Raw genomic sequence first — 26,490 nt, 5'->3', positions numbered from 1 at the left:
CAGACAGTAGCTCCACAGGAAGGAAAATAAGCCCCTTGCAAAAGTGGGAAGATTAATGAAGAAGGCAGAAAGGGAGATTTTTCCAAAAGTGACTGATGTTCCAGAAAGTGATGGATTTCAAGTCAAGAGTAGTACTGCAAAGTAGAACTGACCAGAAGTACTCCAACAAAGCATTTTTCCTCTGAACTTGCCGATTTAGTCAAATTAAAATATTCTGTATAAACAGCCTTATTCCCAATCTCTGAAAGTTTCCTGTTACTTTGGGACAATAGTGTCTGAAGACTCAAAATTATTTCCCAGAAGTAAAATTCAATTTCAGAGCCAGCTTTATTGCTGGCAAATCGAGCATGCTAAAATCATGAGTCAGGAACTTGTAACCCTAAAACTGAATTCTGAGAGTCTTAAAAAATGAGATTAAATGCAAAACTCATTCTTAATTGATTTGGCTTTGAGCTTTGAGCTATCAGGCTTCAATGGTGTCAAGCTGTGTTATACAGTTTTTGCACCCAGAAAAGCAGGATGCTATTTAAAATAAATAGAGATTAAATTTCTTATGACTGTGGGAGCTAAAGGGACACCTTGACAAACATGAAAAAAATACTGAAGCTATTCAATTCCACGGAAATAAGATGCATCCAGACAGCTGTGCAAGATCAGCCCGTATAAGCTTTTAAACAAAAAAGCTATGAAGAATAAAAATAATGCCCCTCAGAAAAAAAGCAGGGCATCCTTTACTTTAACTGGAGTTCACATCCGCTCTTCTTGCTAGAGGATTTAAGATTTGACCCATCTGGATGCCTGTCTCTCTCAAAAATTGTGGGGGCCAAATATGCAGCCGTGTCAGCACACAGAAAGATAATTTCTTTCATGTAAGATCTGGCCACATCCTGACCCATTAATGCTTTCCTGGAACAACTGCTTAGTCAAGATTGCATAGTAACATTTAAAGTACGGTCTTGTTATTGATCTGTGTCATCCTTTGACACAGCAATTGATTTAGGTGACTGCAGAATTAAAGTATGGGGTTCCAAAAAGCAGGTAAGCCAGTATATACATCTGGAGTAATGCTGGCAGAAAACAAGGCTGATTTTAAAAGATATTGATGCTAGGCTGTGGCCTGGGAGCCATATCTGCCTCGTGAGCCAGTTCAATGAGTCTGAAGCAACAGATTCTCACACCTCATAGGGGTCAGGAAGAGCCACGTGCTGGTGGTATGCCCAGAGACAGACCCAGGGCAAAGCAGCTGCCTCAGACTTCTTGCATTCTTGCTGCTGTTCTTGCCACTTCACATACTATAGCTATGCCATACTTCCTGCTCATAGTAGCATGCAGGTGTTACCTGGAACGCCTAAGTAGGCTTCGACTCTACTGTGCTAGGCTCCCCACATATAGACAGCAAGAGAGGGATCCAGCTCTACAGAGATTCCCACCTCCAAATATGAGGCAAACATAGAGTGAAAAAGGAAGGCAATGGACAAAAAGAACTGGGCTGAAAAGGAGGGATGAAAGAACCACAGGGGTCGAAGTATTCTCTGACTTGAGTCTGCAGGCTTGCGAGTGGTAGCAACTGTATTCAACTCCCTGCCCCGAGCTAGACTTTACAAATGATCAGGGATTGCCACTTAGGGCCTACAACCATTCAGACCCTGAGGCCTCCAATTTCCACTGTAGATCCGGGCCTGACCTGCCATATGCTGTGGTGGAGGTCCTCTGTCAAAGGAAACCCTTACTGATGGTCAGGCCTCGTAGCCTGGCTGGCCACAGTCTGGGCAGAGACTGTTGACCTGCCACCTTCCTGCCACTGGTTTAAAATGTTCTCTGGAACGACAGAACTAGGATTATTTTGGAGACAGAGTTACTCTGGAAAGGACAGACTGAGTCCTGTGTATTTCGTAAACTATTGCCAAAATCTTCTTAAACTTATCCATCAAAAGCTGCTTGGTTTTAGGGGTTTTTTTTGCAGCTGAAACCATCTGAACCTCCTCACCATGAGGAGGAGGTGAGTGAGTAAGAGGCAGGGAGAAGCCCTCATTACCTTGAATCTCACTCAGGAACAAACCACAAAAAATAATCAGCCATTGGGCTTAAAGGCAACATATCCCAATGTAAATATTGATATTTTGCAGTACAAGTAGCCATTGAGAGAGGAATAGCAAGGGGAACAAATTCAGAGGCCAAGCAAGTTAGCAGACATCGAAGGGGCCTGATTTAACCCTCCCTTACATTGTTACAAGCTCCCTCAATTTCATGGCACTAATTCCTAATTCATAACAGATATAGCAGAATCAGAACAGTGCTCTAAGCCTGAACTAATATCCTAGCTGTCTCACAGCCTGTCTCCCCAGCAGGTGTACATGGGTATGACCCCACCAAAGCAGTGGGTAACATTCCCAGCTGGTGTAAATCAGCGTGGCAGCACTGACATCACTGCCGATTTACACTGAAATGGAGGACCTGCATGTACATATTTCAAATTCCTGGTGCTTTCCTTTTACTAAAATGAAATCTGTTTGGTTGCAGGATCATGGAGAACAGAGATGGAGGAAAGCATTTTAAGCTCTCCCTTTTGTTCTCATGCACTGTACAGAAGTGTCTCTATTTGTTTTATTGATCTCTAAGGACTTCTTTTTTTTCTTTTTTCTTTTTTTTTTCAGAACAGCAGGCAAGTGTTGGGAGAAGGGGTATGTAATTAAAGTAAAACATTAAAACGTCACGTAGCAATTAAAAAACTAAAGAGCCGCTGTGCTGTTTGACGGTGTTTTTCCACACATGCAAGCCAGGCAATCATTGGCATATTGAAGCCCGACCTTTGGAAAAACAGAATCCCCCTCATCTCCTATGCTGCCTGCAGCCCTGTTAAAAAAAAAAAAAAAAAAAAAAAACACACAAAAACAAAACTACAAGAAATCAAAACAAAATAAAACAAAGAACATGCGACCACCTGAGTATCAATAGAGATATTGATCATTCTGAATGCAGAGACATGCATCTTTTTGTTGTGAAAAATTTTGGGGGAAGGAAGAAAAATATTTTATTAACTTAGTAATGAGGAGTTTCCACAGCTAAGGTAATACATGATAATATGGACTGAACAGCAGCCCATTGTTTGAGAGCAGAATGGAGCCCTGTATGGGATCACTGCTGGATTCTGTACACCGCAGATGGAAGGGAGGAATTACACCCTGGACTGGGGGGGTAGGGGGCATATGCATTTCTTTTACAGTTTTATTGGCCTTGCGTACAGGTCAGGAAGTCACACACTCAAACACACGCACACAAACACATGCTCACGCATATACACACTGCGGCACAGACAATCTGTCAGAGCTGGGAGGCAGCTTGTGTAAGTTGAAAGTTTAATGAGTGCCCGACACTAAGCTAACAAGGTTTTCAAACAGTGGCTAACAAAAAACAGGGATCAGGGAGACTCCATTCGGTGCCAAGATATTTGTTTTAATATTAACAAGGGCTGAATTCAGGCAATAAAAGACAAGGAGAAAAATAATATCTTTTGAAAGTGCTGAAAGACAAGAGATTCAATATATTTGGAACAACATATGTGTTTAAATGAGAGAGGGGGTTTTTTAGGATAAGAAAGAAAATCCATTAATAGGAAGCAAAAGCAAGTGGTTAGCAACACAAAATTTTCAGCAATCATGTACATAGCTAAATTCATTTTCTATCCTACATATCTTTAAAACTTGACATAATATTAGCTGCGAAGTCTTTTTTAGTACAACAACCCAGATCTCCCAGGAGAGTCATGCTACGTTCCCACAAAGGTCAGGATAAGATAGTTTAGTAAGAATGCCCATTTTAATACTGCTGAGGATCTGGATCTCTGATACTAATCCACTGCCTAGTTAAGTGAAAAAATGTCACAACACTTCCCAGGCTCTTTCTGAGGATTTTAGGATCCAGGCTTAGAGCTTTAAGACATGCCAATGGTGGATGACCTACGAAGGGGTTAGAGGAGAGTACATCAGTAACAGGCACAGAGAGGTTGACAAGGACCGTGAGAGGCATCACGCAACTCCCACAGGAGAAGAGAATAAATAGATCAGGACTGTTCAGGTTGGAAAAGTTATGACCGAGGAGAGATAACTAGAAGTCTGTACAATTATGAATAATGTGGAGAAGTCAAACAAGGGATTCGTATTCTTTTATAGAATAAAAATTAGACCCCCCTCAATTAAATTATAAGTCTTTTGAGGACTTATTTAAGTCTACGTCTAAGGACGTACATAGTACATACATAGAACTACATAGTACATAACTCAGTAGTGAAACATACTACTGCAAGATCTGCAGAGGTGAGGAGCACTACTGAGAAGGAAAAAATACATACACATTAATGGAAGATAGATCATGTATCAGGCAATAAACAAGTCCGTCTGGGTGCAATCTTTCACTCAGGAGATCTTTAAACTCCTGATGACTGGAAGCTGGGATGAGGGAAAAAGTTAATGTTTACCTCATGCTTGCTCTGCTTTTTTTATATTCATAAAAGCAAAACTACCGCCCCTGCACCTCACCGATGCAATGATTAGGAGAGGAGAAGCAGCTATTCCTTCCATTACACTGCCAGCTCTAACCTCTACAAGTAAATTTGACTCCACCACGTAATTCCAATGAGTTAGTGTTGATTGACACCAGAATGGGAAGAACAATTTCAAGCTTTGCATTTTGCTTTCTCATGCTGTAGGCAAGTTCTCCTGAGTTTATTTTTCAAAGCTGAAACCTTCAGAAATATACAAAATGTATTAGAATTTGCCATTTGAAGAGTTATCAAGCAAAGTATAAAGAATGGCTCTCATCTCACCCACAAATGGAATGAACTTTTGAAAGTACTGTTATCAGAATCCAGATGAAAATCCAAGAAATTTTCAGGCAGGCAAAGGCAGAAGCACAGAGTAAGATTCTCATTCTGAGGCTGCTCTGTTGTTTTTGTTCATATTACAATACCACAAATTATGGAAAACTGGAGGAAAAATTGGAAGTCATAAATTCAATGCACTATTTTACATTTTATTTTAATTTGGCCAGTGTTTTCAGCAGGCTGAAGAGCTTTCAGATTGAAATTTGAACCAACGTGACCTGTAACCCTAAATTCATCTGCAGTTCTGTATTGTATTCCGCATACACTCAAACTCTACTAATTCTGCTTTACCACCTAATCTGCAATATACAGTTTCAGACTCCCAAATGATTCAAATAATCATAGCAATATGACTTACAGCAGTTCAGGATCTGGTCAGCATATAATCAGAGAATGATCTTTATTTCTTCATTCTTTTCCTGCTCCCCCACTCAAAGGTGGACAAAAAGGTAAGTGCACAGAATCTTAGAAAGGCATTGCCAGTCTTCTTACTGGTTTAATGCTTTGCAAAATGTTTTCCTGAAGCCATAGTGCCTCAGCCCTTATGGTATAAGATTTTTTTCAGATTGCCTAGGCTTAACCATTTAAAGGCATAACTGATCAGTACCAGGCCTACAAATATTCTAAGAAATAGAGTTTCAGCACAAGCTGCAGACCACTAATATCATCCGTTGGCTGTAAACAACGCTGAAAAAATGCTCGCTCATGTATCTGGCCTGTTCGCTCAAAAATACAATGATACATGCGCGCCCAGCCCAAAGTACAGTTGTTTTGCAGTCTTCCAAGCTACCTCCGCAGCACCCTCTTTGGAGTAAAAGATGAGTGTGTATGCTCCTGGTAACTTTTGCTCTGAAGGTGTTCAAAGACAATAACAGACCTAGCACAAGTGATGGCTCACCATCGAAAAATGCTTGCGAAAGACTTACCAGTAGAAGGGTATTCATGTGCTGATCCCATAACAGGACTTGCAATGTTATCAGTGTCTCACCTATCCAAATCTATACAGAAAAAGAGACTGTACCTAATTTCAGAAGCTAAAGTGGATTGAGCTGCTCTATAAGTGCACCTGGGATCCAAACCATGACTTTTTCCCTTTGATTCTCCTCAGTACTATCACTCTACTGCTAGAGAAGTTGTACGTCAGAGGAAATTGTAAACTGTGGCCAAAAGTTATTGATGCAGTTCTTAGACAAGAGTCAAATTACTCATACAATGTTCAATTAAATTTTCAAACATTTTCATATACCTGACATGGTCAGAAAGCATTTAAATTTGCTCCAAGCCTAGACAATTTAATCAGCTAATGGGATTAAAATATATCCATTTCCATACCCAATGGTGCACAAAGAAATTATGTAGCTGCCAGTACTCTGTCTTTGAATCATCAGACTGAATGACTAGATATCAGTTTACAGTTGGGTCGTCTGAGGATGCTTGTAAGAATCTCTGCAAAAGCTAGCCAGTTGGTATTACTGAGACCATTATCTAAATTACTGACCAATATCATCTCATTGATTCCCTGTGGACCCCTGCATTTCTGTACAATGCAGCCAGTCCTCATCATTTTTGGTAACTGCCTTCAGCTTCTTTAATTCAGCTTGCCTTAAATCCATTAATGGGAGGAATACATGCCACTTCTGGTGATTGTGTAGAAAATCAGGGATCTTGGGGAATTTTTGACAAACACCATTTTGAAAATATGTCGAGCTTTTTGTGGACACACAGCCATTTCAAATCGTTTTTGGAGACAAAGGCTTCCTGGGTTCTTTATTGAGTGAAAGGGGGAATGAAGAGGGGAGAGAAGAGTCTCAGCTAACATGCACTGGCAGTAACACTCAAGGCATGAAATACCTCTAAAAGATTAAAGTCAAAGCTGAAAAGGCAGCGACTTCATAATTTAAACACAATTTGGTTACCCCAAATCTATAATTCAATTACAAAACTATGTAATTTCTATCTTCTTACGGGGATGTAACACGTAACAGCTGGAGATTAACAAAAGTACTGACAGATGTCTAAATGCTTTTGAAAATAAATGCCCTAGAAACGTACGAGGGATTAAATGGAATGAATTTAAATCAAATTCTTAGATCAGTCCAAGTTCAGCAACCTTTTATTTCTAAAGTTATTCTACGAAGAAAATGGAAATATCTAGGACGTGTTGTAAGCGAAGCCAGAGCATTTGCAACAGCTGACATGCTATCAGGCAACTGAAAATAATATGTAAAAGGAGATGACTGGAGGAATCACTCTACTGAACAAGTGGAGAAAGAGAAAACTTTTGTTATCCACTAACCTGTGAGCAGCAAGCTAGAGAAAAGGAAAACGGATGGCTCTTTTTCCTGCCCACCTGATAGCATAGTAAGAATCAAATTTATATGAATGATCTATCTGCACTCAGAAAAAGGAATTCCACACAGAAATTTTTCTGCAGTAGCTACTGAACTTTACATTTACATCTTATTCAGAAATGATTCCATGAAAACAAATTTGAAATTATGAATTCAAAAGAGACACTGTCCTTTGTTATTTTAATGCTCTTGGCACAAGGGAGGCCTGGTCTATGATGGACACATAGATACTATAACAGTGAGTAATCATTAATTCAGTGTATCTCCCTTTCCTCTTTTTCATGAGACAGAACTTTGTTCTTCATTTCATTGCTTAAGCTGTTGTACAGTGTCATTCCTCTGCTGCGTTTGGTCAGAATTCAGAGGTGGCTTCCAATTTTAAAGAGTTTTGAAAACTGACAACATAAGTTACTGATTTTACCTGCCGTTGTTAAAAAGGATCTAGCAGTAAAATACAGAGTCCAAAATAACATCACTATTACGCAGTCTAATTTTATGTTTATAGGTCCTGCAGATTCCGAATGTCTAAAAACTAAGTGATAAATGGCAACAGGCAATGATGAAGTAACTTAGAGAAGACAGTAGGTCACACAGATAAATTCTATTCCTGCACAGACTTTCAAGAGAAGTCCCTGAGCAAGGACTACCCTTCCTCCCTCCCTCCTTCCGTCCTTCCTTCCGTCCTTCCTTCCTTCCATCCTTCCTTCCTGCCTGCCTGCCTTTCTTCCCACGTGCAAACCTACACAAAGTCCTAGTGGAATGAAACTTACCCCATTTTTTCCTATGCTGTTTTCTAGAGGGGACAAGACCAGCTAAATTGTGGGAAGTTGTGCTATCCAACAGTACTCTTCATATGTTAAATGGTACACGTGGCTGCAGCAGTGTATGTACTCTGTCCCTTCAGTGCCATATGTAGAAGCTGATGAAGAGTATTTGAAAAAATCTGGGTCTTTCAGCTCATCAAGGCTCTTAAGATTTTTTAGTACCAAAATTCTGAGGTCAGTCACTGCTGCTAACAGCCAGCACCAGAGATGTGGTGTTACACACGTTCTTCTCAGACAATGTAATTCCATTTTGCCTTGGTTTCCAGGCTAAATAGTTTCTACAGTCTTGTCACAGTAATGGCCTTCTTTCCCACCTCTTCTCTTTCTAGTTAAAAATGTGGTGAATACATTAGACAACTGATCTGTACATCTGAAAAGAAATACTATTTTCTTCCCCATGCTATTAATGAACCTGTAGGAGAATGTCCTTAAAGAATGTTTTTTCATCCAAATACAAGAAACTATGTATTTTTTCAGTGTTACTCTATTTTCCTTTAGATTAACAGAAGCAGTAAAGAAAAATACAGTCTCTAAGAAGACAGCATGTCACCTTTGAAACATACTGTGTTGGCTTTTGAACAAAGCAGCAGTCTTATAAACTTAAATGTACAGTACCTAGAAAACAAGTAGAAAAAGAGTTCCACAGGTCAATTGACAGAGCTTTGTGAGAGCCAAGGGGCATCTTATTTTACTATCATAGTGCTTTATTTTCAAATAACGCAATGAAGATGTTCTGTGTTTTCAGCAACACTGAGAATCAGCAATTGCACTCCTCTAAATATTAGTGGTTTACATTTTGAAACCAATTGCTTTCCAGCAGACTGATCCTCCCTTTTAATCCCTAACATGAAGACAGTTGCTGACACTAAAGGGCAGGAAATCTTAGAAGCAAGAAATGGAAAGATTTCTGAACAGCTTGAAACTGACCTGTTAAAACTCACCGCCCCAGAAGGTCACAGAGTGAGATTAACTGTGGCTGGGTACTAATGAAAGGTTTGGATCATTCACATCTTCAGCCATGCTAGGCAGAGATAATGATTGCACTAATCAGACCAAGCTTCAGGGCATAAACTGGCTGTCTGTGGGCTGTATCTGCCACAGACTACTTGCCAAATAGGATTCTTTCTCTTTCCCTCTCTCCCATCTCATAAAGTTTTGAACAATTAGCCTTCTACATTGACTGTCATCCAGTTCTTTCTCCAGTGGTGGGCACCCGTTGTCAGTGCCAGAAACACTGGCCCCAATTTCTTCAGAATGTGTGGTTTCTGCAGTTGAGACTTTCCAGCGTGACACTAAGACAATGCACCGGCAGGACCTGTGGAGGTTGGAAAACAGCTCAGCCCAGAACACACTTGAATCCTGAATGCGGTTTGCAAGACATGTAACCTTTGAAACAAATATATCACAGTCTTGTAAAAGGTTACATTATATTTTCCAGTATAGTAGACTCCAGAATTTTTGTCACTGTCAGTTCTCAGAGTTTCTCTCTGCCCCACCCTTCCCATCCAAGTTTTCACTGGAAACACAACAAAGGTGATGTAGTTATAGAAACCAGCTACAGACCCATTTATCATTGTTTTATGGACCACCACTGGTCCATAAACCACAGTTTAGGAATTGCTGGCCTAAAGCATCACAGAAAAGCTAGGAAATAGCAGCTAAACTATCTGTGGACTTAAACTATGAGAATAATAGTTTTGGCAAATCTCACTCGTCTTTTTTTTTGACCATAAATGTTCTCCCAACAAATTGTGACTTAGTTTATTTATTATTCACAATTGCTGGGCAAATAGAATCCACATGTCTCTAGAATTTGCTAGCATAAAAAGTCTTGATCTCAATTCCTCCGCTAACGTGAATTGGAACAGTCACTGTGTCATCTTGAGTAGGTAAAGATCCTGTTTAAATCAGAGCTCTGGGCTGTTGATCAGTCTATGACAGTTTTACAAGAAAATCCTTGTCAGTAGTTATTTTCTGTCTTTTATTGTAGGGAAACAGGGGCAGAATGGTTTAACATGATGACTGTTTGCCTACTGAACTGATGAATAAATTGTTCATTAGATGACTTGCCTACTGGAAATCAATGTCACACACGACATTGCTGTATATGAGATCCTCTTGGTTTTCAATTCCATACTTGCACATCTCAGACAATTATCTTGCAATTGTTTATTTTTAAAATTGGCATTTGTGGCCTTACTCTAGTGTTCCACTGGCAGCTAACTAGATGTCACACCTGCTCAAAAAGATTGTTTTCTGTTTAAAATAATTGTTAGGATGAAGCTGAAACATTCTGTGATTATTTAGATGGTGCCAAATTACAAGCTGTCCCAGTTTTATCTACTTTTGCTTTAGCAGTCATAATAATCCATATATTATGCCTAATTTCATTGCAGCTTCTCAGCATTTTCTGGGGATATCTTGAATATTTAGCTGTATTTTCATATTAATGAAAATGTAAATATGTTTCCATGTGCCAGACTTTTGCTCTCTGCATAGCAGTGTTATCACAGAATCACAGAATCCCAGAATGGCGGGGGTTGGCAGGGACCTCGGGAGCTCACCCCGTCCCACCCCCTGCGTGAGCAGGTACACCCAGAGCAGGGGCACAGGGCCGCGTCCAGGCGGGGGGTGAATGTCTCCAGGGAAGGGACCCCACAGCCTCTCTGGGCAGCCTGTGCCCCTGCTCTGGCACCCGCACAGCAAAGGGGTTTGTCCTCATGTTCAGGTGGAACTTCCCGTGTTCCAGCTTGTGCCCGTTGCCCCTTGGCCTGGCGTTGGGCACTACTGAAAAAAGTCCAGTCCCACCCTCCTGACACCCACCCTTTAGATATTTACAGGTATTTATAGAATCCCCCCTCAGCCTTCTCTTCTCCAGGCTGAACAAACCCAAGTCTCTCAGCCTTTCCTCACAAGGGAGATGCTCCAGTCCCCTGAGCATCTTGGTAGCTCTCCGCTGGAGTTGCTCAAGCAGTTCCCTGTCCTTCTTAAACTGGGGGGCCCAGAACTGGACACAGCACTCCAAATGTGGTCTCACCAGGGCAGAGTAGAGGGGGAGGATAACCTCTCTCGACCTGCTGGCCACACTCCTTTTAATGCACCCCAGGACACCGTTGGCCTTCTTGGCCCCAAGGGCCCGGTGCTGGCTCAGGGTCACCTTGTTGTCCACCAGCACTCCCAGGGTCTTCTCAACAGAGCCCCTTTCCAGTAGGTCCCCCCCAGCCTGTGCTGGTGCGGGGGGTTGTTCCTCCCCAGGGGCAGGACCTTGCACTGGCTCTTGCTGAATTCCATGAGGTTCCCCTGGGCCCAGCTCTCCAGCCTGCCCAGCCCTCGCTGGATGCCAGCACAGCCTGCTGGTGTATCAGCCGCTCCTCCCAGCTTGGTATCACCAGCAAACTTGCTGAGGTTACACTCTGTCCCATCATCCAGGTCATCGATGAATATGTTGAACAGGACTGGACCCAGCACAGACCCCTGGGGAACACCACGAGTGACAGGCCTCCGTCCAGACTCTGCCCCATTGATCACGACCCTCTGAGTTCTGTTGTTGAGCCAGGTCTCTGGCCACCTCACTGTCCTCTCATCCAACCCACACTTCCTTAGCTTGCCTGTGAGGATGAAATGGGAGACAGTGTCGAATGCCTTACTGAAGTCGAGATAGACAACATCCACTGCTCTCCCTTCATCGACCCAGCCAGTCCTGCCATCACAGAAGGCTATCAGGTTGGCCAAGCATGATCTTCCCTTGGTGAATCCACGCTGACTGTTTCTGATAACCTCCTTGTCCTCTACATGCCTGGAGATGACCTCCAGGATGAACTGCTCCGTCACCTTTCTGGGGACGGAGGTGAGGCTGACTGGCCTATAGTTCCCCAGTTCCTCCTTCTTGCCCTTTTTGAAGATTGGAGTGACACTGGCTACCCTCCAGTCCTCAGGCACCTCTCCTGTCCTCCGCGACCTTTCAAAGATGATGGAGAGTGGCTCAGCAAGAACATCCCCCAGCTCCCTCAGCACTCACGGGTGCATCCCATCGGGGCCCATGGATTTGCGAGGATCCAGTTTGCCTAGGTGATCTCTGACCCAATCCTCCTCAACCAACGGGAAGTCTTCCTTTCTCCAGATTTTCTCTCTAACCTCTGGGGGCTGAGATGCCTGAGGGCCAGCCTTAGCAGTAAAAACCAAGGCGAAGAAGGCATTCAGTAACTCCGCCTTCTCTGCATCCTGCGTCACCAGGGCTCCTTCCTTGTTCAGCAGTGGGCCACTGTGTCCTAAGTCTTCCTTTTACTGCTGATGTATTTAAAGAAGCTCTTCTTGAATCTTTGACATCCCTTGCCAGATTTCATTGCAAGTGGGCCTTGGCCTTCCTCATCGCACCTCTGCCTACCCTGCCAACATTCCTATATCCCTCCCAAGTGGCCAGTCCCTTTTTCCACATACTGTAAATCTCCCTCTTCCATTTGAATTTCACTAGAAGCTCTTTGCTCATCCATGCGGGTCTCCTGGCTCCTCTGCCTGACTTCTTCCTCCCTCAGATGCACCAATCTTGAGCTCAGAGGAAGTGGTCCTTGAATATTGACCAGGTCTCTTGGACCCCCCTGCCTTCTAGAGCCCTAGCCCATGGGATTCCTCCAAGCAGGTCTTTGAAGAGGCCAAAGTTGGCCATAGTTATGGTGAAGTCATTGCCCCTGCATCTATGCCATAACTCAGTCCCTTATGTAGGGCTAGCACTTAATCCTGAGCAAAGAATTGGGACATAGGAGCCAGAAAAGGGAAAAAAATTCTTTCCAGAAAATTGAAGAAATATTTGGTAAGATAGGTCCTCATCCTGGTCCACTATTTCCTTCTGGGCCCATAATGGGATGCTGCAGTTTTGGCTTGTGTTGCTTTACCTTACAATACTCCCTTGCTCATCCAGCTTGGTACGAGTAAACAGCACAGCAAATGGAAAATAACAGGCTACTTAGTCATAGAAGATATTTCAAACATCCCATAATATGCGACCACATATAAATTGTTGACCATAGCAGAAAATGTCCCTGTAAATTTTCCACAAATTTTCTATGGCTCTGGATGAAAAAATAAGAAAGTTTTGATATCATTGTAGTGTTTTGTCTTTGTTTTGGTTTGGTTTTGTTTATTTTTTTTTAAATACAATTCCGTAGTTTCCTTTCTGGCAGAGAGCTGAAATATGTGAGCCCAGAAGGTTTCTGGTGTTTTTTTAAATGACTGAATTATTTTTATAATAAGCTCTGATGATACGGGATAGCAAGAAGATTGTTTTGTTACTTGAATTTTGATTACAGGATAAACATTTTTATGAAATCTTGTAAGTTGTTCTTGGAGCCACCTCATCACTTTTTGGTTTAAGTTTTATTCTCTAACTCTTTAGCTGAAAGTTACTGTGACAAAAAAGAGCCGGGAATTGGCCCAAGAGCGAATGTCAAGTTGAAATAAAAACATATTAGTTCATGGTGTTGCCAAATTATATGGGAGCCCAGTAATACTAAGAATTGCACAGACACATAACAAGACTCCTTGTACCAAAGAAGTTTTTGTGAGGTCAGGAAGGTGAATAGCAGAGGTGGGAATAGTGCCTTATTTCTTGACATCCAGTCCAGTGCCCTTGTCCAGGACTATCTCAAATGATGCCTTTCTCGCATCTTCAAATTTCCTTCTCTGTTTTTTCAAGTGAGCACTGGCACTGACACACTGGAGCAGCCTGGGGTCAAACTAGTCCAATAGGCTCTCTCTAACAGCAGTCAATGACACATGTTCCCAAAAGATGCTTTCATCCTAAATCTCTTATAATAAAAACTGATAAAATGTAAGGCCTTGACTATCCTCTGCCAGGCTTTCTCATGTGCCTTTCTGCTGCCTCATTATTGTTTTCTTCTTTCTCATTTCAGCCCAAAGGTAAGCTGCAGGAATGTGAGCTGCTGTTTGATGACTGACACAAGAAGGCATGGCAATGATAGAGTATGGTGCCCTCTCAGCATTTCCTAACGTGTCTGTCTCTACTTCCCACCTGCGTGCACTGAGTTCCTGCTACAGATGGTGGCTCCCAGCCATGCACCTGCTGCCGTTCCCACACAAAGTGTCAGTTTTGGGAAGATTTTGGACAAATGCACATTTCTGCTTTCTCAGCTATTTTCCAGCTTCTCTTTGTACCCAAGAAGTTAGAAGTGAGATTTCTGCAGGACTGAAAAGCAAAAAAAAACCTGACTGTGAGATTTATGACAATCACAAGAAATAGCAATTTTTTTGGTTTGCCTAGCTGCACTGAATCACATTTGAGTCACATTTGAAACAGAAAAGAAAGAAAAAACAGACAAAGACAAACCATCAGTTGATGGTATCAGCTTTCATATAATTTTAACTTTGAATTGGTATCAGTAACTTAGTTTAAATAAATGTTCACTGCAAATGGGAAAAAAAGAGCTATGAGAGTTGATCTCTGCAGTCTTCCTGAGCCCTCCTGAGTCAGATAGTTGCTTGTTCAGGCAGCTTTTATTCACTGTGGTTATTAGGCGCACCGTTCCATTTCAAACTTTAAAACATTCTTGGCCTGGTACATGCATCCTGGTACCATTACATATGCATTTAAAAGTCACGAAGCATTAATTCCACTAGACACAACAACAGGTCATCAAGTGTTAGAAAATTCCTTGCTTTCCTGCATGCACAGGCACGTGTAAGTTTACTTTATGCCTCAGTTTCCCCAATGAAATTAAGATAATAATACTGTTCTGTTGCTGGGGATGAAAGCACAAGAGACTCCACATTGGTGAGATAGTACAGCTACTGGGACCAGCTAGTTCAGAAGGATTTCTTGTTTTAAAAGGGTAGCTGAGGTAAAACCATAGAGCCCTGGATTTGGGATTGGCCAAGGATCTAAGCCTCACACAATTCCAGTGTTAGGGCTGAGCCTGTAGCAGCAGCTGGGCCAGGACCCTGGGTTCCAAGCTCGCTGCAGAGGTTCTGCCTCTTTGGTTTTGGTCTGGGTTCATCTCTACTGGACCCAAACCAATATAAGAAAGTGATGAAAGATACACAGTTGGCCATGGAAGCACAGACACTGTGGTTGCAAGAGCAGAAGATCAAACCTGATTGCTCCAGCTCAAAAATAAGAAACTCTCCTTTAGTTTATACAGTCTAAAAAGCCTGGACTTGGCATATGGCTAATGTGTACAAGAAGGGCAATGAAATACACATGCAACTATCAGTTCCCTGCCTGTCTGTGTCTACCAGTAAACTCCCAGTCAGGGCATGTATGTTTTCTCCTCTTATCCTGCCACTCTGTTTCTGAATGCTGCCACTCTTCTCCACCAGCACTACACGATCAATACACAACTCAGCGTGCAGAGTGGAGACCTCTCTGTGCTTTTTCCCTCCCTGTAGGAATTTTGCAAACCCATCCCTGGCTTGTCCAGATGCATCTAAAGCTCTTCCCATTATAAACAAATAACAACAACAAAAAAGCTGCAGCCACAGAACTTTGTTGATTCTTCCTGTGCCATGTTAGGGTGCACATGGTTCCCAGGGGCCTTTGAAAACCTGATGCATAGATGAGCTACATCAGCACACAAAGCCCTTTACACACACTGAAAAAAGGAATGAGGTTGTTATTTCGTAAAAGACCTGCACTGCCACTGTCTAGACTTACCAGGCATCCATTCCATTTCAGTGCATCACAACAAATTTAACTTAATGCACCTTAACAAATGAAAGCTCCCTAAACAATATACCATCAACAGGGCGTCATCATTTCAGGCTCAATGGTTCTGGGAGAATGTGATGTTCCTGTCAAGCTCATATCCATAGGCATAGTGCTCTGAAGGACCTCTCATTGCAGCCAAAGTGAAGGTAGAAGGACCATGCTGTTAGTTTTAAAATGTTTGTTAGCTTAACAGAAAATCTCACTTCCTTTTTTCTTTTTTCTTTTTTCTTTTTTCTTTTTTCTTTTTTCTTTTTTTCCCCAGTCCTTTGCCTCCTGGGAGGTTTTCTGGGAGGAAGAAATAAGATGTGGAAGAACCCTCCCTCAAAATGTTTATTAAAACAAAACAATAACAAAAGACTACAGATTCTAAATGAAATATAAACAGTAACATTAACTTCTTTCCAGTTTGAGGGAAAATGTGCACAATTGTTTACAGTTAAAATTTCTCAGATGGCATTTCAGAGCTTGCTATTCTTCTGGCACTTCCTGTCACAGAGGCAGGAAAAAGAAAATGGATTTTTACAGGCCCCCAAAAAGTAAATGATATGACAAAGAGAGCACCCACACACATATAGATTTACTCACTTAGTTCCCTGAAATACAGCTAAGCAAGACCCAATCAGTTCAGTAAAATGGACTCTGAAACCGCTGGCAATATTTCTATTATTTAAGCAAACAGCTGTTGTTTAGTCACACCACAAACTTTATCACAGCTAGACTAGGGCCTCTTTTTCCCAGTACCACAGGTGTAAAGGTATTGCTGAATATTTCTCAGGCAAGAAGTTCTGAAATATTTTTCAAAAGGTAGGTAATAAATTCTTGGATAGCTTGAAACCGGTGGAACTAGACATTAGCCTGAAGGATGTTTAAACTCAGGGACCTGAGAAGGTATGACATGAAAGATATTTTTACTAAGACCAACAGAAGCAGCCACAGCATTAGGGCCTCTAGTGAGAGTCTGTATTCAGCAAAGCAGAATTTTCTTTGTATTTTATAACACATTGGGATTACGGAAACAGAAGGCACAAATATTAAGGACTATTCCTGTACAGCTGAGGTTCAGTGATGGTCTTTCACAGTGCCCAAATGGCAGCTTGACTCGCACTTCCCAGCAACTCTGTGTAACTTCCACAGTAAAAATTGTCCAATTCTATGAAACTTCATGCAGCCAGCTAAGGAATCTACATTTTACATGTTTTTGCCAAGACTCTGTGAAACCTGTAAGTTAATGCTCCTATTCCAGCAGTCTGTAACAGAAGCATCTTTTCTACTTTTGATACTAACACCATGGCTTTGACAACTCTTTTCTCCTGGAATTTGAAGTCACCCATTATAACAAATTTATACCCAAACTTAAAGTCAAAGTTCTTCTGTTGCTCCTGCACCCATAAGCTTGAAAATTAATGCTTTGCTGTTCTTTAGGACCTTCTGATCTGGGTACAAAGAAATACAGGTAGAGTTCTGAGACTTCACACGGGCAGGAGTTGTTATCCTATTTTACAAAACGATAAAGAGGGCAAGTTTGATCTAGGGCCTGTGAAGCACGTTTGTTTACTGTTGCTGCAAACTCCACGTGCCCTTGCAAAGTCACTTAGGCCTATGTTGTCAGAAGTACCAATCCCTCAGTTCTGTGGGAAAGAGATCCTGAAGCACCTAAAATACTTTTTGCCGAAGGTAACTAGCATTGATCCTTAGGAAATCAGTCCCTAAACAGACATCTCTAATCAGAACTACCCAGGAAGGCAGCCAAAGCCAAAGTTCTAGTTACTTTAAAAAAGTTATTCCTCTCTGTTTCTGCTTCCCAACAACATCTGTAAAATTAAGAAACATCTAAATCATAGCATGTTGTATTGAAAACACATAAATCAGACACAGGCAACCAAAGTCATATACGTGCTTGAATAGCAGCTAAGCCACAAGGACATTCAGTTCTACACCCAAGTCACAGAAAGCTGAGCAGAAATCCAAACTGGCTATCTACAGTTTGCTCGAGCTCTAATTGTCTGTTTTCACTGTTGAATTATGGTCCCTCTGCCACCTTATGGCAGAAGGAATTGTGTTTTCTCCTTTCCTTTCAGCTGTACTAAGTGTTGAGCAGGGATGAGGGTGATTTGGCTTCCCTTTATTGAATTCAGTGATAAAAAATGGTGTTAATAATCATCAGCTATCTGTTCTAAAAGCATCATGAAAAAAAAGGAACATTAGTCCCTTCAAAGAAAAGTCTGACTTTTATGAGCATCTTATACTAAAACAAGAAGTGTCTTGCCTGCACTGTTTTTTCAGCTTGAAAGAGTTACTGAGATGTAAAAAGCACAGGTTTTTTTAATCCACTTATTAACGCTGTAAAGTGTGAAGCAGTGAAATCCCTTCTACTTTTGGGGCAACCTTGCAAACGTTTTTTTCCAAAACAAGTGAGGAAAATATGAAATTAATTTGTGTTTCTTTGTGTTCTGTCATTTTAATTTGGCAAGTCAATTTTTATTGTTATCCCAAGAAACACAAAATAATCACAGTTACATTGACAAGCATGCTGTGGCTACTAGTAGCATAACCTATAGAATTCACCACTGTGAAGAACTCAGGCCTGAGCGTAGTAACATCCAGACCAAAAACCTAGCAAGGGAAGCCCTTGGGTTAAAAATCAAGGCTCCCTTAACTGGAATTCAGTGACTGTTTCCCACTCAATTAATATAGTGTGTACCCAGACAGTAATCTCTATGTTTTTATGGGATTCACTCTGACTGAATTATTCTGTCCTGCTAGTCCTGAGATCGGGACCCCTCTGTACACTGGAGTTACTTATTCTACTTAAGACTGCAGTTGTGGAATTCTTTAGCGTTATGATTACGGCTGCCTATAAAAGCAGCGGTCCTTCATGAACAGAGACAGGCTTTGGGGTAGCTGTAGACTGTCCCATTGGCAACTCACAAGACAGAGACTAGACTGAGGCAACAACATGTTCCACATGACAACAAATCTTCTCCTGTGGCATGACATTTTCCTATGGTTTCATTTTAAAAAGATCTGATCTTTCACAGCTGGACATATACTCTGAAAAGATACCCTGAAAAAAGGTGTCTGTCTGAGAATTCATAAAAAACAGCTCAGAGAGATGTGTGAAATCCCCCCTTTCTTCATAGTGGAAAGGTAAGTATTCCAGTAAATTCTGCAGCTGCTTCACTGTTCAGAGTCATGATACACTGAATTCATAGAATATTCCTTACTGACTTTAACAGAAACATAATTTTGCCCTTAATGGTTGGATAGAATAACAGACGGGCACATTCTGAAACATATGCAAAATGAAAGAGATCAACACTACAGCACATCTGATCTGCACTTAGTGGCCTTTGCAAGTTCAAAGCAATAGCAGTCACAGCATCTAAGGTAGCTCCTTTCTGCAAAAAATATGTACTATCTATTCAAATCCATGTTCTTATTTCCATTCAAGCTGTTCAGTATATATCCCTACACACTGGTACAAAAGTTCCTAACTATAACTTCTTTTAGTACTAGAATCCAAATTTGATAATGCAAGCCATTAGATCTGACCATCTTACTCTGGAAAAGAGAGTTGAAAATAGTACTCTGCTATATAAATTTGGACACTTTCTTTTAATAGTGCAGTATCTCATTTCTCTCTCCTTTTTTCTCTTTTTGAATACTGGCAATTCTCTGTCCTGTGGTTACTTTAATTTCTGCTTTGAATGCTTCCCTCCAAGCTAAACTGACCAGCTTTTGATTTTGCCTTGTTCTGTTCTTGTTTAAATGGTGTGTTGGAAACTTCCAGACGTCAATATTCTAATAAAATTTTATCTTAGAACAGCCCTTCTCAACCTTCACTTCAAAACTTCAGCATTCTTCCAATGCTGATTTACCCTGCAGTCCCCTGGCTGGAGAGCGTGTCACCGTAACAGGACAGCCACGTGCCAGGCTGACAGTCTGCCCATTGCCATTCCCACCGCTCGTCTTTTATAAACAGCAGCTGGCCACAGTGAGGGAGGTCACTGGCCCATCTGGCCCTGAACTCTACATTCAGCTGTGGCATATGCCAAATGCTTTAGAAGGCAGCAGAAAAGTCTTGGTCATAGCCAGTTGTACAAGACTGTACATGACTGGGAATGAGGGCAGCGGAGTTAAACTCCATCTGTCTCTGAGGATCAGCATGCACCTCTGAGAAGCAGATTCCTTGAAGCTCTTTGACTAGCTAATATCACTTGAAATCTTACTGTCCACATGAATAGCCAACCCTTCTACCAAGTCTTGCTCAGGTCCAGAGGGCAATTACTCTGCCAAAATGCTGTTCAACCTGAGCTGCAGTTATGTGTCCTGATGAGCAGTGATGGGCTCTGAGCTTGTGCCTCAGAGTGGGAATGACAGGAGGCAGTTCCTAGTCCTGTTTCTGATGCCTTGCTTTTCTCGGCTCTGTTCCCCTATGTTCCCCTATCACCTATGGTCTTTTTAGACAAGGAATGATTAATCATTGGCACAGATGCTAAATTTAGCATGAATGGAGATTAAAGCTCTTAAAAATGAGTTAAGAGTGTTTACGACAAGCTAAAGCATTTTTTAAATAAATTTGTCACTGAACATCAAAGACGTCATCACCACTGGTCTAAGGTTAGGGTTAGAGTTAGACTTACAATTGAGGACTACAGGAGCAAAAAACAAACTCCTTTTTCTCACAATGCTAAGGAAACAAGGTGGACATGCTGGCGTCTGTGGAGCAAATGACTTATTTTTATTCCTGAAGGAACTATGAGCTTTCGGGCTATTCTTAAAGATTGGGTTAGGGCTGAGGTCAAGTTAGGATTAAGGGCAACAAAGGCTTAAAAGCCAGTCACTGGACCTGAAAGGTTGAAAAGATGAACACTAGTGTGCTGCTAGGGGGAATGGTTTTCACTATCTTATGTAGCAGATTTCAGTCATTTGATGAGAGCCTAGCTAGAATGGAATAGACTATTTCAGTCGGAAGGGACCTGCAATGATCATCTAGTCCAACTGCCTGACCAATTCAGGGCTGACCAAGTTAAAGCATGTTATTAAGGGCACTGTCCAAACGTCTTTTAAACACTGACAGGCTTGGGGCATCGACCACCTCTTTAGGAGGCCTGTTCCAGCATTTGACTACCATCTTGGTAAAGAAATGCTTCCTAATGACCAGTCTAAACCTCCCCTGGCACAGCTTTGAACCATTCCCATGTGTCCTGTCCCTGGATACCAGGGAGAAGAGATGAGCATCTTCATTTCCGCTTCCCCTCCTCAGGAAGCCGTAGAGAGCAATGAGGTCACCCCTCAGCCTCCTTTTCTCCAAATTAGACAAGCCAAAAGTCCTCAGCCGCTCCTCACAGTACATTCCTTCCAGCCCTTTCACCAGCTTTGTTGTACTCCTCTGGACACATTTAAAGACCTTAACATCCTTCTTAAATTACGGGGGCTAGAACTGCACACAGTATTCAAGGTGAGGCCACACCAGCGTTGAATACAGTTTGGATTAAAAGTGAGGGCTTGGACCAGCAATGACTGAAGATGTCGATTAATAGATGGATTTCTCAATGTCTACATAGCTAGGAATAGAGCTCTATTGGTCTGGGACTCCTAGTCTATAGTTACTTATGTCGCACTTAGGGCTATTGCTTTGGGATAACAAGGATTAGGAGGTTTTCCTATCAGTCCCACATAGAAGAGGTCGAGTGCTGGCACACATGAAAGCCTCAGGATTAAGAAGCAGGAGCAAAACATGGAGTTTCTGGCATCTGATCCTTTCTTCCTATCAGGCCCCCAAGCAGAATTCTTTCTTTGGGAAACACATTGACAGAAATGAAGGTAGACTGACGAGGCAGAGTGTGTACCTGTTGGGAGAAAGAGTTTGTCCTCTCAATGCCTTGCTGTACATCTTCTATGGATAAACAGTGCTGTCAAGTCCATGCAAAATTCACTTAAATACAAACAAACTTGACAGAAACATGAGTTTCTCTTTGTACACAGTCGAAATTCATGAGGCACTCCCACGGTATCGCGTACCCTACAGATTCCACACCTGAAGACCTGAGTCTGGTTTTGAATGTGCTATGAGCCTGCCTATGACCACAGAGCACCTTCACATCATGTCATTCACATTTCCACATCAACAGAATGCCGTTGTATCAGGTCAGCTGGTAAAAATAAGCATAACACCATCCTCAGTGAAATTAAGACAATGTCCATAAATCAGGGATATACTCCACTGACTTCATCATCAAGGTCACTAATATCACTGGATTCTATCTACCTCCTCTAGTTAACAATCACACCAGACTGGTCAGATCAAGCTGTATATCCTCTTAGCTGAGAATGGATACATTAAATATTCTGAAAGAGTGGTGGAGGAGCCCCATAGTATGGAAGAGAACATGCCAGCAAAAATTAGTTTCCAAATTTAAGAGGATGCTGAAGAGTTTGGAATATTGCTTTAACAAAACTTCAAGCACAGCAAAGATGAGGTTGAAAAAATAGAGATTTCTAAAAAATAAGGCAATATTTTAAAGTATTAGCAGCCTTCTTTTGCCTAACAGAAAAGTAACTGAATGCAGATTTTAAAATATAAATGAATTCTGATCAAAGGATTGAAATAATAAAAATGGAACTGGCCAGCAGAAAATTGACTGCCACATCTGTGCCACAACAGAAATTATTTTGAAACATAATCGCAGATAAAAAATAAACTGACTTTCATGCAGAAATCACAAATTTATAAGGAAAAAATTATAGCGATGAGAAAATAATTAATGTAATGAACTCTGTAAAGGCCATTCCCATGCACAAGATGATAAGGACCATTCAGGCAGTAAGCTACATAAGCATTCTGTGATTGCTTATGTAATACAAGTAATGTATTTGTCCAGTCTCCCACAAAAAAAAAAAGAAAAAAGAAGAAAAAAAGTAGGGTCCCAATTCGAAAATGTGGAAAAGACAGACTGAATGTTTCTTCCTTCATGTTAGTTTTATAGTTTTGTCTTTGATTTTGCTTCCTGCTTTGTCATTTTTAATAGTCATACCTGACTTTTATGTTGTAATAATGGAGGTCATAACTAGCACCTGTGTGACAGTGAGCCAGACCTGTGGAAAGGATGCACCAAACCCACCAGAACAGCCCAAAATAAATGGCTAGCAGTGAAAAATGCCATGATAACTTTTGTTTGGAATCAGTTATTTTTTTCTAGCAGTGTAACTTTACCAATATTAAAGAGGTATCTATATACCTATCTACATTTCTGCGGCCTCAGCACCTCCATGTTCTGTGATCAAAGAACTCTATTAGCCCGAGCACTGTACAGGTATCAAGAAGAGCTTCTGTCCCCATAGTGTTACTGTCTAAACACATGGCACACAAAAGAAACATAATCAGAGAGAAATATGCTCAAATTAAAACTGAAGGGAAGTAATTTGATTACAATTGTGCCCCGACTCTACCACTCACCCAGGAATATAAATCCAATCAGCAGCCAGGTCCCACCTATCCCCAGAGCAAGACTTAAGCAACAAAGCCAAAGTGATGCAGACCCGTGGGATTTCCTACATAAGGTCAGACTGACCATCAGCATCTGAATTTCAGCTGTTAAAAGCCTACGGTTTCACAGAAGGCCAAAGTTGTTTTGGCAGAGTATTGTGCTGTATGCACCTGCTGCATACAAATCCAAAGGCACTGAGCACCCAGTAGCAACAAGTCACATTGGAGTACTTGCAGCCAAACCCTCATTCCTAAGACATACTGGGAGTGGACCATTTTGAAGAGCAGAGGCATGGTGGCATGGTTCCGGGGCTTTTACTTCCACTGAACTTGTGAAGTGCCAGCTACTCCACAGTACCCGACTCAGATAGACCCTTCTTCCTCTTTCCTTGCATCAGAAATTGACTGACCGGTTTTGTGCCTAACAATAATGGATCTGAAAACACAATTAACTTCTAGTTGCTCTGCAGTCTAAGAGTTAGGGCTGATTATCAATGCAATAATATTTTCTTCTCAAATATGAGGCAGCAGGAGGTTTTACAGAGTCATCTATGACTCTGTATACAGAGTCATCTATCATCTATGACATGCCATTTCATTAGGTTCCCATCCTTGAGAGTCAGGCTGTCGGGAAGAAATTTTTGTCTGCAAAGTTAATCCACATGCCTTTTTTCATTGCCTGCTTACTGAAAAGTATGTATTATGTCCCTGGGTATATTTTTTATTGTAGTCTATTATTCAGTTTTTGCATAATTTAGAAGACTTGATGGAAGGAACAAATCATTGCCATGCAAATGACTGTGAGATGAAAACCTCATCATGGTGCTATGCCAACACCACTTAGCCTTCAAAAGTAGTCAGTTCCCATTGCAGTCAAAGGGACTTATGTGGTGAAAAGCCCTCTGCAATCCATTGAAATTGTGTCCCTTAATGTTTTACAAATGCCTGCAGCCGCAATGACTCTTTCTTTTTCAGTACGGTTCGTATCTTTATCCAGCAGCCAGTTCTTTCTCTTGCAACTAAAATCAGTGATTACAGAGGCAAAGGAAGTACTCTGCAGACACTGACAGCAGCTAACACTGGTTAGCACTTTACAGGCTTCTCACTGGCAAAATTTAAAATGGTTTTCAAATATCATCAACTCTACCAGCTGAGAGGTAAAGTGACTTGCCCATGGTTATCTTGTGAACTAAGCACAGAAATCAGGCTCCTGTTGGAGTTACCCAGCCCTTAGAATACACTGATAACTTTGAATCATGGCATTAGCAGACATTCCTTTTGCCATTCCTTGCAAAACCAAGTTAATCTCTGAACACTGGTAACACAGTGTGCTTTCCTAGTGCCTTCTGCTGTGGTTCTGATACAGTTCCAAATATTTATTATTTTATTCCATTGCCTTCATGAACTTACCTAAGACTTTTGCTTCACATTTGTAGCCAACCAGACTACATATAGCTTTAGAGAGGAGTGAAAATGAAAATGGATGCTTTGGACACCATCACCATACTGTCAGAACACATATTTACCTGATTAACACATGTACATAATGGAGCTATCTCTGTGCTAGCAAACTAATCATGGCTAGCACATAGGCTCAGGAACACTCTAGCATACAACCATTCCTACTGCTGAATTATTTACACGCTCCCTGGTGTAATTTTGGCTCATGTCAGCTGACACTCTCCCAGGCAATGCCTGGGCATGGCATGGAAATGCTTCAAGTCAGGGACTGTTTCTGGCTGACACTCCAAAGCAAGACGCTTTGCTGTGGGTGGAAGAGAGTAAAGTGGTGTGGGCATGAGCTATGCCATGCCTTTTGATACAGGGCCCAGAGAATGGCCCTTTGCCATTTTGTTTACATGAAATATCCTGAGAGTCCAGTATCAGAAAAGATGAAAGGGGAAACAGGTTTGGCAGAGTATGATTCAAGTGCTCTCCACACCATAAATGTCTGGCTGCAAAACCCAGCACAATGCAGAGATGCTTCAGACGGATTTTAAACCAGCCTGAAGTCCTGCGCAGCACAGCTTACTGAATTTCCCCATATGCTTTCTTGTCCATGTAATTTGCAGTTGTTTTTTCCTTGCTCACATTTTGATGGGCACCTATTTAGCAAAAGCCACAAAACCATTATCACTTTATGCAAGTATGGAGTCTCAGGCTTGTAGGTTACCAAAACTCCCAGCACAATATCCTCCTCACCTAGAACAACTGTGCCTTTAGGAAGCAGTGAAAGATTCCCAGTCATTTCGTAACCACCAGGTGAAAACAAAACAGAAGATGTTAATTATTATCTCAGAGAGCAATTAAATTGAATTAGTGAGAATGAACAGAATTCGCCATGGGAAACTTCCTCTTCTATGGAAGATTTATGGCCAGGTCATATTTTAATGGTAATTCATTTACATGGTAATGCAGATTTATTTAAGTTACATACAGGGTGATTAGAGTTATTAAATACAGATGTGGTACTTGTTGGCCAGATGGAAGGAAAAAGTTTATATTCTGTCCTGAGTACTTACCACATGCAGATTATTTCTGTTTTTACTGTACCCTAGTGTGGCTGAGTGCATAGAATATTTCTGAGTAATGCTGTTTTCTACCTAGTTTATTAAGGTGCATGTGTTAGACTTCACAGATATATATGAAATTTATCTTCCATATACTAAGATACGGCCTATATTCTCCATAACAGCAAAAATGCCTTGTTCCTACAGCTCCAAGTCTCTATACCAGCTGACAGCTTATCGACTGAACTGTTAACAGCCACCTCGGTTGTGTGTTAAGTTTTCTTAAGGCAATTGTCTTGTATCTGACTACAAGAAGTGATATTAGCATCACCTGTGCTCCCTTTGGAAATCTGCTTTGTTTAAGCAGCACCCCTGCTAGGCATTTATGACGGTTTTCATTTCCAAAGTAAAAATTTGTCCATAAAGGTCTTATTTTTTCCATCAGATTGTTGGCTGCAGGTTTGGGAACCAACCTCATTTGTTTATATCAGGGATAATAAATATTCTGCCATTATCATTCTGTAGCCAGTTTTGCATCAAGAGAACTGTAAGTGTCCTTGTTTTGATCTCTTAACTCATAACAGGTGATGAAGAGGAAATTGTAGTGTTTTTGTCAGCTAGAGCTGATTTTAGAATTTGGCAGGTGTAGTACTCCTGTACTTTCTACCTAACATAAAAGCATTAATTACTGTGTCTATACCTTTTTGTTTATTTGATTCT

This window comes from Phalacrocorax aristotelis, chromosome 12 (genome assembly GCF_949628215.1).
Source record: "Phalacrocorax aristotelis chromosome 12, bGulAri2.1, whole genome shotgun sequence".
NCBI classification, from domain to species: Eukaryota; Metazoa; Chordata; class Aves; order Suliformes; family Phalacrocoracidae; genus Phalacrocorax; species Phalacrocorax aristotelis.
The sequence above is the reverse complement of the archived record's forward strand: the minus strand, read 5'-3'. Positions refer to the sequence as shown.